The sequence below is a fragment of the Anastrepha obliqua genome, chromosome 1 (assembly GCF_027943255.1).
Source record: "Anastrepha obliqua isolate idAnaObli1 chromosome 1, idAnaObli1_1.0, whole genome shotgun sequence".
Lineage (NCBI taxonomy): Eukaryota > Metazoa > Arthropoda > Insecta > Diptera > Tephritidae > Anastrepha > Anastrepha obliqua.
In genome coordinates, this window is record NC_072892.1 from 12,877,972 (window position 1) to 12,891,682 (window position 13,711).

Genomic DNA, 13,711 nt, shown 5'->3' on the forward strand with positions numbered 1-13,711 from the left:
GTTTTCATGCAAAAATTCAGAAATCGATAAGAAAGGCTCTAAAGTTTTGAATTTACTATGTCTCCATAAGTAACATAAAAGTAAAAACCCTTTTTTCTATAATAAAATAAAGGTGGGCATTTCTGCGCAATTATCTAATTTTTTTGGATTGACCAGCAAATGGCCGAACGAGGCTGATCTCGAGTAATAAAAACTTGTTGTTAAAGGAACCTTTCATCGACGTAAGAGTATTCATAAGGTTGAAATGGTTGCCCATAGAGAGGGCACACTTGCAGGAAAATCAAAAAAATTTGTCCTTTGTGATACCGTTGTAAATGAGATAAGAAAGATAAGATAAGGAAAAAAGGAAGGAGGTGGTGGTCGATGTGTATTTATTGACGATCACCAAACGATGGCTGAGTTACGGAGGTGTTGGCGTTTTGTAGGTCTCTTATATGAAGGCTTGCTATACCAACAGACGTACCAAAAAGATGATTGGCTCTCATATTTTTATCTTAGCACTGCGAAGACAGGGCAGCTAAGGATACCAGGACGTTCAATAATGTGTGTGACTGACACATAGATGGCGGCACTAGTACTAAATCAATATTTTTTTCGAAAGTTGGTAACCTTTTTAGGCTTACTGTCAAAATCATATGTTAATCCGACCATTTGTTTACAAGTTACAGTGCTTTAAGTGACGCTACTTTTGAGTTAAAAAAAAAATGAATTCATTGTGCTGATTTATCATTGTTTTTTAATGAAAAAACAAATACTGTTCAATGCCAGGAATGGCTTGAAAAACATTATTCGAACTCTGCTTCATCAAAAAGAAGCATTTGTTATTGGTATGCCGAATACAAACGTGGTCGTACAGACACCGATGACATTCCATCTACTGGAAGGCCAAATGACGCTGTTATTCCGGAAAACGTTGAAAAAACACTGAAAATCATTATGTCCGACCGTAAAGTGAAAGTGAGGGAGATTGCTGACATTCTAAAGATATCAGCAGGCAGTGTACATACCATAATACACGAACATTTGGGTATGAAAAAGGTGTTTTCCAAATGGGTGTCGCGTTTGCTCACACCGGAGCAAAAACAACAACGAATCGATGATTCAAAGAGCTCTTTGGACATGTTTACGCTCAATAAGTCGGAGTTTTTGCGTCGGTACATCACAATGAATGAAACATGGATCCACCATTTCACTCCAGAGTCAAATCGGCAGTCTGCTGAGTGGCATGCAGCCGGTGAAAGCCGCCCAAAGCGACCAAAGACGCAGCAGTCGGCTGGCAAGATTATGGCGTCTGTATTTTGGGATGCGCATGGAATAATATTCATCGACTATCTCCTGAAGGGGCAGACCATCAACAGCGACTATTATATAGCGTTACTGGAGCATTTGAAAGACGAAATTGCAAAGAAACGGCCTCATATGGCGAAGAAAAAAGTGTTGTTCCACCAAGACAATGCACTGTGTCACAAATCAACGAAAACGATGGCAAAATTGAATGAATTGGGCTTCGAATTGCTTCCCCATCCACCGTATTCTCCAAATTTGGCCCCCAGCGACTACTGGCTCTTCGCCGACCTCAAAAAGATGCTCCGTGGTAAGAGATTTGCCTCGAATGATGAAGTAATCGCCGAAACTGAGGCCTATTTTGAAGGCAAAGAAAAATCGTTTTACAAAGGCGGTATCGAAAGATTGGAAAAGCGTTGGAATGATTGTATCTCCCTAAAAGGGGACTATGTTGATGAATAAAAACGAATTTTGGCAAAAAAATGTGTTTTAATTAATTAGTCCCACACATTATTGAACGAAGGTATAAGTTGCTGGGATTATTCCACCTCATACTCCATACAAGTGGTCAAATAAAGACTAGAAGTAATGCCGATTCTCACATAATATATACCTTGCGGTCAATGTCCTGTAAGGGCACCCACGAAATCCGAGAGCTAAGATGTTGGTAATCTCAGAAGAGCGGCCACAATCATCCGAATACACAGCGGAATCGATCGCTTTGTTCACGATCGTTTTCGCATATTTCACGTCGATTGATCGTCACTTATCGATGCTGAGCACTACAGCCATCTACTGAGAAAGTAATGGTTTTCTTTTTACCCAAACGAATATTTGGTATAAGAGGCCTTAAGCTCATTACTTTTGCAAAAAAACTGTGTGACATATAAGAAATCAGAAACACTATGTAGACCGCAGTGTCCTTTAACTTGGTTGCATATTTTCTCGCCTGCACTCAGCTAAGTCTAATATCCGCACATATCTCGCGTATACATTCAACTGCATTGCCGAAGTTTCCACTTGGAGTGCACAATAAAATTAAATGATTTTATTGACGTTCTTTTATGCACTTTCTCGAAGCTTGCATTTGGCTTCCTACTCCTCTCAAGCTTTGCTGCTTTTGCGCTGATATGCTGCTATGCTGCTATTGTACTCGTATTGTAGGTATTTTTGTACTCTTGTGCACATTTCGTTTAACTTTTATTTTGCCCCAAATCGCGATTGTCTCTGGCTTGTAGACATTTATGTGCGCTATTTTCTTTTATTTTATACTATCCATTTTTTGCCAGTGAAATATTTTATTTTTCGAGATTCTGTAAGAAATGTTGCCAATTAGTTTCAGTGTGCCTGCATTCATATACACAGTAGATACTTTTAATAGTGCGGGTATGCGCTGGTACAAAATATACTCGAATGTATGTATGTCTGCATGCCTGCGAAATACTTGCTAAGGTTCAAGGTAGCAAATATGAATAACGAAATTGTTTTTTTACGATTCCACATAAAATAAATCAGTATTTTTCGCGTTTTGTAAGAATTCTCGAGATGCTAACTATTTCAACTTTCAAGGCGACAAGCAGCGACCCTGTAAAATCAACTAATTTTAGACAATGCATATCTTTAAAGCTGTGAAATTTTGGTTAAAAAAAACATTATTTTACTATCTGGTGATGCTTTCATCAGTATAAGTTCCTACAGTTCAAGTATGGGACATAGAGAAACACCGAATTTCATCCCCACGGGTCTGTTCTGTGCAAATCTCTTAACTCCATTCCACCTAAGATGCATGGCAGGGGCTTCTGTCTCCAGCAGTCGTATCCACGTACTTCCTGGTCTTCCATTCCTGCGGCTTCCTTGGGTGTTCCAGTAAATGGTAGCCCTTGTTAAGTCACCATTTCCTCTGCGTGGAACCTAACCAATCTAACCTAACCCCATTTTCCCTTATAGTATTGCCTTCTGCTGGGTTCTCGCCCATAAGTCAGTATTCGAGGTAATATTTGGCCAGAATGAGCTTATGTCAGCTGACCGCGCATTCCACATTTTACAACCATAAAGTGAAATAGACTTAAATTGCAGTTAAAACTTCTCAGTTTCGTGCGCCGTTAAATGTGTGATGTGTTTCAAATTGCTTGCAGAGAGCGAAATACCGCCACTGCTTTCTTTATTCGGTTTTTGATATCATCGCTCGAATCTTCAGAGGGGAGAGAGGCTATGCAACGAACAGCGGCGCGCAGAGTTTCCTCGCCCTACCGTACTGTCTCAGGCGCAGCAATTTTTGTGATTAGCGGGCAGACACCCGCAGATCTCATGCTCCGGGAACGAATGGATGCGTGGGACTCCAAGAAGAAACACGTCATCATTAGCTTCTCAGAACAGAGATGCGAGACCATGCTGCGGTGGCAAGACTGATGGGACTCTGAACCACGTGGCAGATGGGCGGCGAAACTTATTCCATCAATTGACAAATGGGTCCAAATGAACTTCGGAGAAGTGAACTAGTTCTTAACTCAGTTCCTCTCGGGCCACGGATACTTCCGGAGTTACCTATATCGAATGGGCAAGGTAACCGATTCCAAGTGCATATACAGCGAAGCGCTGAGCGATGACGCTGAACATACGTTTTTTAGCTGTAACAGATGGATGGCGGAAAGAAATGCTCCGAGCGAGCAGATTGGCGACATCGCGTCGAGCAACATAATCAGCAAGGACAGCTGGAACGCGATAAAGAAATACACCGAGTACGTAATACGTAACAAAAAGATCGACCTCGAGACAGTGCAACAAAGCGAAGCCGCACAGATAGATAAGCCTATAGCAGGAAAGCTGGCTACAGATATGGTGTACCCAGACGTGGGTGAATAGAATTGGTCCTTTAAGGATGCAGTTCTGGGCCCTCCCGAAGTAATATAGAAAGCAGCTCTGGGAAGGGCGTCTCCCTAGAAGGAGAGGAGAGATCGTTTTAGTGGCCACATCACACGATGCAGTGGCCCAGATGACGGTCTACAGTACCTCCAGAGACCGACCGGGGATGCTTTAGTCTATTGGAACTATATTTATTTGCTATTTATAAGATCCAAGAGAGTCAATAAAGCCTGTCGCATGCATATCTGCGCATGAGATTGGATTAGTAATTTTACAATGCTGTCCTAGAAAATATTGTAGACAAACTTGCAATAACTTTTTCTATTATTCTGGATTCTATGCCAAAAAACTAATTAACATCTGAACTTTTGCAGGTAATACTTTAGAGCTTCATACTAGAAAGAGCTCCACTTTGCGCTTCCCTTACTTCACCCCATGTAAAGGTGAACTACTGATTGCATTTTACGAAGCGGAAAATATATGCGAAGATGCGAAAATATACCTTTTTTTTATTTTTTGGCAAGCAGATTGAAATCAAAATGTCAGAGCCATTATTAAAGGTGCTGTGACACCAATGGTATGTGGGGCATGCTCCCACTAACACTATAATATTCTTACTCCTCGACTGAATTCCCACACCGGAACCGCGTTAGCATTTCTTCAAAATCGAACCGAGTTTATGCCTATTGACACAAAAGGTTACTGCGTCCAGGTTCCGCTCCTGGGGGCATATGAAGACTTTACGCCATCAATAGTATCCATTCCCGCCCTTGTGTTCAAAAGCGGTTCTGGAGGAATTGAAGCACTCGAGAATGTGTATTGGTTCGATACTCGCAAATTTCTATTTCAAGACAAAACATCTATTTGATACTTCTGTGCAAATATACCTGGAGTTGGTTTTAAGCCATTTGTTTGTAAAGAAACGTGACCTAAATCAATATGTTCCATGTCATCCATTTCTATCTCTCGACAATTTTCTCCCATTCAGCCAAGTACGAAAGTTTGAGGAGAACTTAGCCAAGAATTATAGACTACAAGATTGTGCCTTCTGAATTCTGTTTACCTTGTACTTAACTTATAATATCCCTTCTCTCCTAGTATTTCTCATTTAAGCTTCCCGCTTCTTCGTTTAGGTCTGAAGTTCAATAACAAGACAAGTCTCATCTCCTAGAGAACACTTATCTTTCCTCTTGCTCACATCCAAATACTTTGTTATCAAGATAATTTGGTTAGATGGACACTGGCTAGGCAATATATTTATGAGGTCGTTCATCCTTGCAATATTGTTTTCGAGACTCTGCCTTTTTAACGGCTCTCTTGACTTTCTGTGGTCGGCCACTGCAAAAAGCGGGCGCTGGAGAACAACACTGATTTGTAAAGTCACTAAATCTTTCCGGATTTCTAAGCGGTCGAAAGAACTGTCAAAGCTAACAAAGCCTCAACTGTAAATTGTGCTTTGTGTCCTTAAAGGGCATTGTTTGAGTTCTTTTTGCGACCGCTCTCTTGAAAACCAGGATGAATTATGATAGAACCTACTCTTCAGTAGCCCTGCTGGCTTAAAAAATGTGGGAGCAACAGAGATATTAGCGTTGTTTCTGATAGTCTATTCGCTCTGATCTCGCCATGCTGCGGATCCAAACAGGTCAACTTCTGTAAGGAGGACATCACATATCTATGGTGTGCAGGAAACATTGCTCTGATCAGGGTTCCAACATATAGAAACATAGAGAGAAATGAAATTACAGATCAGTATGTTAGGAAGCAGTTGAAATGGTCTCAGAGATCTCGTACATGGTGTACAACAACGCCCTGACTGTTGTTAAAGGGAGATTGCACAACTTATTTCTCAGAAATGGGCAGAAGAAATGGAGCTCCCTTTGATCCCAGTGCAATGGTGTCTGAAAGTCCTATGGACTCCATGCCATTCAATTTCCAAACTTGAGCTGTGGACGATCGGCACACACGCGGAAAAGCAAGGGTTACCATTTAACCCCCATTGCAGAAGCTGTGGGGACCTTGCAGAGAAGAAGACTGTGCGGGTTTGGCAGCTATATGATTAAAGTCACCGGGTTCTTATTTTTTCGACAGCCAGGCGCGGGGCTTCAACCTAAAGCCCATTAACCATCTACATTGCATCAACAGCTCTGGTTGGTGGAGGTATCTGCCCATTGGAGGTCTCATAATTGTATCAAAACGGCGCTTTAGTGATACTTGGGAAGTGCCACACTGGTATTTCAACCATTTCACCTACCAAAGATTCAAGCATCTCACTGATTTACTACGCCTGCCAAACTCGCACGTTCGGATATTAGCTACCTGTTGAATTTGGTTTTCAATATGAATTTCACAGCCTGAACGAGCACCAGCTCGGTCACCCGCCTTTACCTATCTCTCTTGCCTGATTCCCTTTTCTACCTCCAATGCTACCACAATGGGCGAATTTTGTGATTTAAATCTAAGTGATTCCCTCAGCAAGGTACATATTCTTTGCATCCATGACTGGAGTTTATTATGCTGGTAGTTAAGTAATATTGCACTATATTTTTATAGTTTCTTGAGTACATTGTAAGTTTATATATATCTTTGCTAGTCACTAGTTTGGCCCAAAAATGTTACCCTCTCGGCTGTAGTCGTATCTGCCTTACTAAGAGTGGAGATGAACAATTCATCTATTTTACACTTTGGTGAGCCTTTACTTCATTAAATTTATTATTCATTTTATAACAATTTAATCAGAAAATCGCTTGATTTATGCGATGAATATAATTTCGCTTGCAATAGCAAGTATTTTCTTGTTTTTCGCTTAAAAGCGCTTTTTAATTTTCCATCGCACAATTCATAACAAATTACCCCACGATAATTACGCTACTTTCGCACACTATAAACTATAAAAAAAAAAAAAACAAAAAAAAAAAGAATTATTTTAAGAGTCTTTCAGTAGGATCAGAATATAATTTTATTTACCCAGTGCACATTTTGGTGAAATGGAGTTATAGCAAGAAAATCATAAAGGAATCACATGAGCTCCAGTATTTGATAATAGTTTCAACGCTAAAATAAAATCTTATGCAGGGTGTGCAACAATGTACTGTGTTAAAGAACGGACGACCTTATTTAACCTTGACAGAACTTTGTGAATAGGAACTAGCCAAAGGAGAGACGAAAGGACACCAACTTGCGGAGTCCATCTGTGCACGAAGCTAGTGACTTTAGCTCTTTCTACCACCCCATTAATTTCCCTACATCTTAGCATGGACGAGATCCAGATACAGATAGGTATTTCCCCCTCTATTTTATCTATGTAATACAGTGACAATGGACTCCGCCCTAATGTTATTAAAAGCACCCTCTATAAAAGAATATTTCCGACTACTTCAGGCGCGACATTAGATGCCTCTGGCTGGTCTATCACCACTTGATGCTTTCATTCAAGGAGAGGCCTTGAAGGCCATCTACAGGCTGAAACACAATGAGAACTAGTACGGCCCCTGTCCGGCATTAGACAACAGAGTAGGCATGGACTTCGATCCAACGATTCTCTCCATGCCCCTTGAGTCCATGCCATCAACAGTCTTACTTGTGGAGCCAACAGTCGCCAGTGTGGTGCTTCCAGATGCTCAACTGTGGTCAAACTCTGAAAACGAGCCCGGTAAACATTGTTTTCGCATATTCTCGGATGGCACGGCTCCGGTTCTGGGGTCTACATGGAATCCAGCGGGATAAAACTGCACTTTGCTCTTAGAATGCATGCATCTGTGTTTCAAGCGGAGTTGTATGCTGCTCAAGAAGCAATGCGCTTTGTTGGGGAACACAGCTGGAGAGGCAGAGCTATCTGTGTTTGCAGCGACAGCCAAGCTGCACTCATGACCTTAGACAGCCGGCCAACCACTTCAAAGGAGACGAGTCCTGTAAATCCAGGCGGAACTATGTCGGTAGACATAATAACCTGACGTTAACATGAGTCACGGGACACGTGGGTATCGCGGGTAACGAAATATCTGACTCTTTAGCCAGAATGGGCTCTAATTCCAACTTCCTTGGTCTGGAGCCCGTTCTGCCACTTCCTTTTGTAGCCATCAAACCCCCGATTAGCAAGTGGGTTACAACAACCCTCAAGAGAGCTTGGCAAGCTGAAAGAGGCTGCAGATGGACTAAACTGATGTTACCTCTCATGTCCAATCGACTGTCGCAAATCCTTCTGTCATTAAGCAGAAGGGAGTGTAGACGGCTGGTTGGACTGATGACGCGCCACTTTCTGTGGGCGAAGCACATGGAGAAGGTGGACATCTCAGACAGTGTCCTCTGCCCAGCATGTGAGAGGCGGATGAGACGGTGGACCACTTCCTGTGCGTCTGCCCTGCCTTCGCTCAAATCAGGTTTGAGGTCTTTGACACTGATGTGTTGGGAATCGACTACCTTGACTCCTTGGCACCACAAGATCTACTGAGATTTCTTCGGAGATCGGGTAGTTTAAAAGAAAATTAAAAGGGTCATTAAGGGTCGCACAATGGACTTAATTGTGTCTGAGTGCTGCACTTGCTAGTTGCCCCGACAACAAAAAAAAAAAAACAGAAAAAATAATAATAGTGTAAGGATATATGAAGTCGCGGAAGTTAATCGTTTACCCTCCAGAGATTCTTCCATAGTCCCTACCACGTCGGGTAATGCTGTATTCCCCTTCAAGTTGCATGCTGTGCTGGAGATAGTTTGGATTCTATGGGCTCTCGACTGTGATGACCAATCAATCTTTCAAGCCTGTGAGATAAATAAGATAAGATTTATAGGCCTGAAATCCTTACTTGAGTCCTTACCTGCCGTGCATATGAAAACAACCAGCGTTTTGCTCCAGTTGACGGTAACGCCAAGTAAATTTCTTGCAGAACAGGAACCACTAAAGTACTTGTTTTCTGAAGCATCATAGGCATGATATGGGCGAAGCCAGGAGTTTTGAAAGGGGACACATTATTGATTGCCCAGGGGATTCTGCCAACGTATGGGATAGATTTCAGAGAAACTTCGAGTAACTCCACTTGTTGACTCGAGTCGACAAATTCTCGTGGGGCAATAGAATTTTCCGTAAAGTGAGTGTTTATAAGGAAATTCAAGGATTCTTCTGCAGATCTAGCCCGCTCCTCATTTTCCGTTTTTATAAGAGTCTCTCGAAGGGATCTTCTTTACTCTGGCAGAATCATTCACGAATTCAATGGATTCACACTACTCTTTCCGAGAGCTGCGTTTCGTATATTTACAAGCTTTTTTAATATTCATTCAAAGCTTGAAAGTTTCTTATTTGGTAGCAGCATTCATTAACAACCCTCCTAGTCTTTTCTTTCAAGTCAGTCAGCGTGTTGCTCCACGAGGGAGGAGAGTCTTTTTGCTAAAAGATACCGGCCAAGGCACGTGACAAGTGCTTCAACTGCTTGTCTAGTCGATAAGTAGATGGGATGAAAAATGTATGCCTGTTCAACTTCTTGTTGAGAACTCTATTGAACAGAGACCAGTTCGTTCTTTAAGGTTTCCTGTAGTGAGATATGGTTTACCGTGCGAAATTAAGTATTTCTCTGAGAAGCCTGCCAATTTTCCCCCATAAGGCAGTCGCATTAGTCGGAAGTTCATAAAAATATAGTTCATTCTCCTGCAAAATCGATAGAAAACAAAATTTCAGACTTTGGGAAAATTAAAAAAAAATTCACAAAATTGCATTTTTTTAATTAGAATTTTAAGGAAAACTTTGGGTATGCAGTGTCATAACCCTTTGAGTTTTGATATAATAAAGTGCAAGTTCCAAAAGTTTCGTTGATTTTTCACAATTTGTTTGCTGATATTTTGAGCTTTCTTCTTATGGTTAAATTTTAAGGGCCGATGTTGAATGTGACTCACACCTAAACGTCAAGTTTTTTTCTGCATTTCATTCGACATTTTTCAATTTCAGACTAATTCAATTTTAACCATGGAAAGCTCCACAATCGAGCAATGCGTTAAAGTTATTCAGGTCTTTATGAAAGCGGCCGTTCAAAACAAAATGCATATCGCGAACCTCGTGAAGAAAACCATCTTCAGTGATGATGCACATTTTCACCTCAGTGGATTCGTCAATAAGCAGAATTGCCGCATCTGGGCGAATGATAAACCAATGCACCCACAAAGAGTGACTGTTTGGTGCGGTTAATGGGCCGACGGCATCATGGGGCCGTATTTTTTCCAAAATGAGGCCGGTCAGGCAGTTACTATGAATAGTGTTCGCTATTGTGAGATGATAACGAACTTTTTATGGCCCGAATTCGAAGATATGGATGTGGACGATATGTGGTTTCAACAGGACGGTGCCACTTGTCATACAGCTAACGAAACAATGGCTTTTTTGCGCGAAAAATTTGATGGCCGAATAATCTCACATCATCATGTGATTTGACACCGTTGGACTTCTTTGTTTGAGGCTATTGGAAAGAAAAGGTGTACGTCGATAAGCCAGCAACAATTTAAGTGATAAAGGATGAGATAATTCGGTACATTAGCGGCATAGAACCTCAATTATGCCTCAGCGTCATCGAAAATTTGGACCATCGGATGGAGGTGTGCCGCCGAGGCCGCGGCGGCTATTTGGGCGATATTTTGCTCCGTACGTAATTCAGCTATATCAGTGTTATCGTAATGAAGAAAAATGACAATAATTTCTTTAAAAAATTTTATTTTATTTAAAAGCAACAACGGCCCTTAAAACTTAACCACCTTTTATATTAAAAAATCTTGAGCATTCGTTTTAAGAAGAAAAAGTGGCGCACCCAAAACAAGAAATTTGATGAAAGAAACATTTTGGGAAATGGACAATTGTAAGTAAATCTCAAAAACCACTTTTTAAATTTAACGAGAATGTTCGCGTACTCGAAGCTGATTTAATACTTCTTTACCTAGTAAGTTTCATTTCCATGTGAAGATGGATTTTTATAAAATAAATAATAATAAATATTATATAAAAAATTTCTTCTTCCCATCGAGTCCAGCTGTTAGCTTCAGGCACATGCCTCAAGAGAGTTAAATACTAAAATGTACAGGCGTTTTGTTCAATCAAATCAGTAACAAATGGCGGATAAAAGTTTGACCCAATCTTTGCACCTATCGTAAGTCCGCTTGCAGCCCATTTCTTCTGCTTCTTCTTCTTAAAAAAGAAGTCTTCAACATCGTGTTGCACGAGTTTGTGTGCTGGGTACAAAAGCGTGCAACTGAAAAGCTACCATAGATTTCATTAATTGCAAATTAGTTTGCGTTGAAGAGGAGTAAAATCTGTTCCCAAACAAAATTGGTAAAAAACAAACAAAATAAAAAAAAATCCAAACGAAAAGAAAGGAGCGCACATAATTCAATAAACCGCCAATGATGTTATACGGAAAACATTGTTTGTGTTCAACACAAGCTGAGGTGCAGCAAGGGGACTACTCCACAAACTAACGAAAAATAATGAACTTAAGCGCCACGGCATCCGCACTGCTAAGCTATTCGGTAGTTGGTAGTGGAAGGGCGCGAAATGCTCGTTGTACTATGGTGAGAGAAGGTGGAAGCTGTGAGAGGCGTACAACTAATCGTATGCAGTATAAGCGGAAGTTTGGCCTTTGCACATTTTCCGCCATTTTAGCTAAACTTTCACACTTCAATAGGAAATGCTAAAATCCTTGGCTTTTTGGCTTCCACTTGTACGCGTGCCTCATAAAATATATTTGATAAGAAAATTATGTGCTCCTTACAATCTTCACACACACACACACACGCGCACGCTCTCTTTTACATATACACATAAAGTGATAGCTATTGCAATGCTTTTGTGGTTGGTTTCACATTTCGGCATAAATAAAAAACTTTTCGACAAAAGCACTCACCAACAGCGGCCGCAGCAGCAGTTGCTGCAGCAAATTGCAATAACTTTTGTGTTGCAAGCTGCCGAATTAAGGCAAGTAGCTCAGCACTGCAGTAGTTATATATTGGCTGCTTCGACGTTACCGAGTGTTTTTCGCTGGCTCCCTTTCACATAATTTTGCTCTTAACTTTTGTTATTTGCACTTTTTCTTCTTGCTGAATTTCTCACTCTTTTTTCCGTTTTGGCTTCTGCTCCATTGCCTTATCGACACTAGTCAGAGGTTTCATATGGAAATCGTCCTTGATAAATTTTTTTGAATTATCACTTTAGCTGCGGGGAAGCTGACTTTGGCGTGTTTTGAACGCGAAAGCAAAGTTTTTGCCATAGTTTTTAGATTTTAAGTGACAAGTATGAGGAATAAGAATGATATACTTTTGCTGCGATTGCTGCAGTGGAGTGGCATCTTTGGTGATTCATTCAATTATTTGTACGAAAATTGTGGGAACAGATTGCGCGAATTCGCATAAGTTTTTCCTTCCTTGTATGCAAAGTTGAAAGTTTGCTATGCAAAAGGGTTGGATTTAATTTTAATATTTTTGTGGGGTGGAATTTTGTTTCATTGTTTTCGAAGGACAAGTTGTGGAACATTGTGTGGCAAATTGAAAGTTTCACATAAAATTTAAAATTAATGCAGCCACTTGAGTGGTAGGAAGTCGGAAATTAAGGCTTGCATGGCGGGGCGATTCGTTGTCAACTACGGATACGAAGCTTAATAAATAATAAAAAAATATTTTTTAAACGTTTTTTGAATGGAGGTGGCAACACTTTGTATGCATTTTTGCTATGAAAGGTTTTTCAAGTAGACGAAGATGTATGAAGCTGTAAGTTTAGGTGGAATAGGATAACCGGAGGTTTACACTTCGACCTAAAAAGTGGTGAGGATGTGAAGATTTGTTGTAGTTCAAATACTTTCAAATAGGAATTTAGCTGTAGTTTGTTTTTGAAGTGAAAACTTCTTTAGAATCGTTGGGAGTGATTTGAGGAAAAGTGAAACGAAAAAGCTACCCTCTTGGCTACGAAGCTTTATATTATATGTTGATATAAACGTAGCGACGAACTAAATAAAAATAACTTTTATTTTTTCTTGTGATTCGAACCAAGGATTTTGGATCGGAAGCTCACATTGCTAGTCGCTCGGCTACCGCGTCATGCTGCAGGCGCTGGCCTAAAAGTTATTTAGTTACGAAGCGTTATATTATATGTTGATATAAATAATTTTTGTGAGCGTGTAATTCTCAAAAGGTTTATTAGAAAATGCATTGAAAATGTATTGAGTTTGTTGGTTGTGTATGGTTATCTTATCAGCTTAACATCTGATAGATCCTCTATCGGAGGACAACAAATGTTAAACTGATTTTTGGAAATGGGCGGAGTGTTTTAAGGGCTTGGTCCACCTCTGCCACGGGTTGGCCCGGTATTGCAGTACCGCGGGGATTTCGGCCTTGAATAAATACAAGAAGAAATATACTAATACATTTAGCTTTGGTGAGAAGAGACATAAATTTTTATATGAATACAAGTAAACGAAAATGGAATTTTTTTTGTTTTGAAATTTGCATTGTAGGACATTTCTGATTATTTATTGAAAACAGTTTTTTTTATTAAAATTTTATTATAGAAGAAAATTGAATTTTTTCCAAGGTGAATTCATACACT

At 40.3% G+C, this 13,711-nt stretch overlaps 1 pseudogene; it reads left to right on the forward strand.

Annotated features, from left to right (window-relative positions):
- The first annotated feature begins 13,330 nt into the window (after positions 1-13,330).
- Positions 13,331-13,505, forward strand: LOC129236601 (U2 spliceosomal RNA; annotated as a pseudogene).
- Positions 13,506-13,711: the final 206 nt, after the last annotated feature.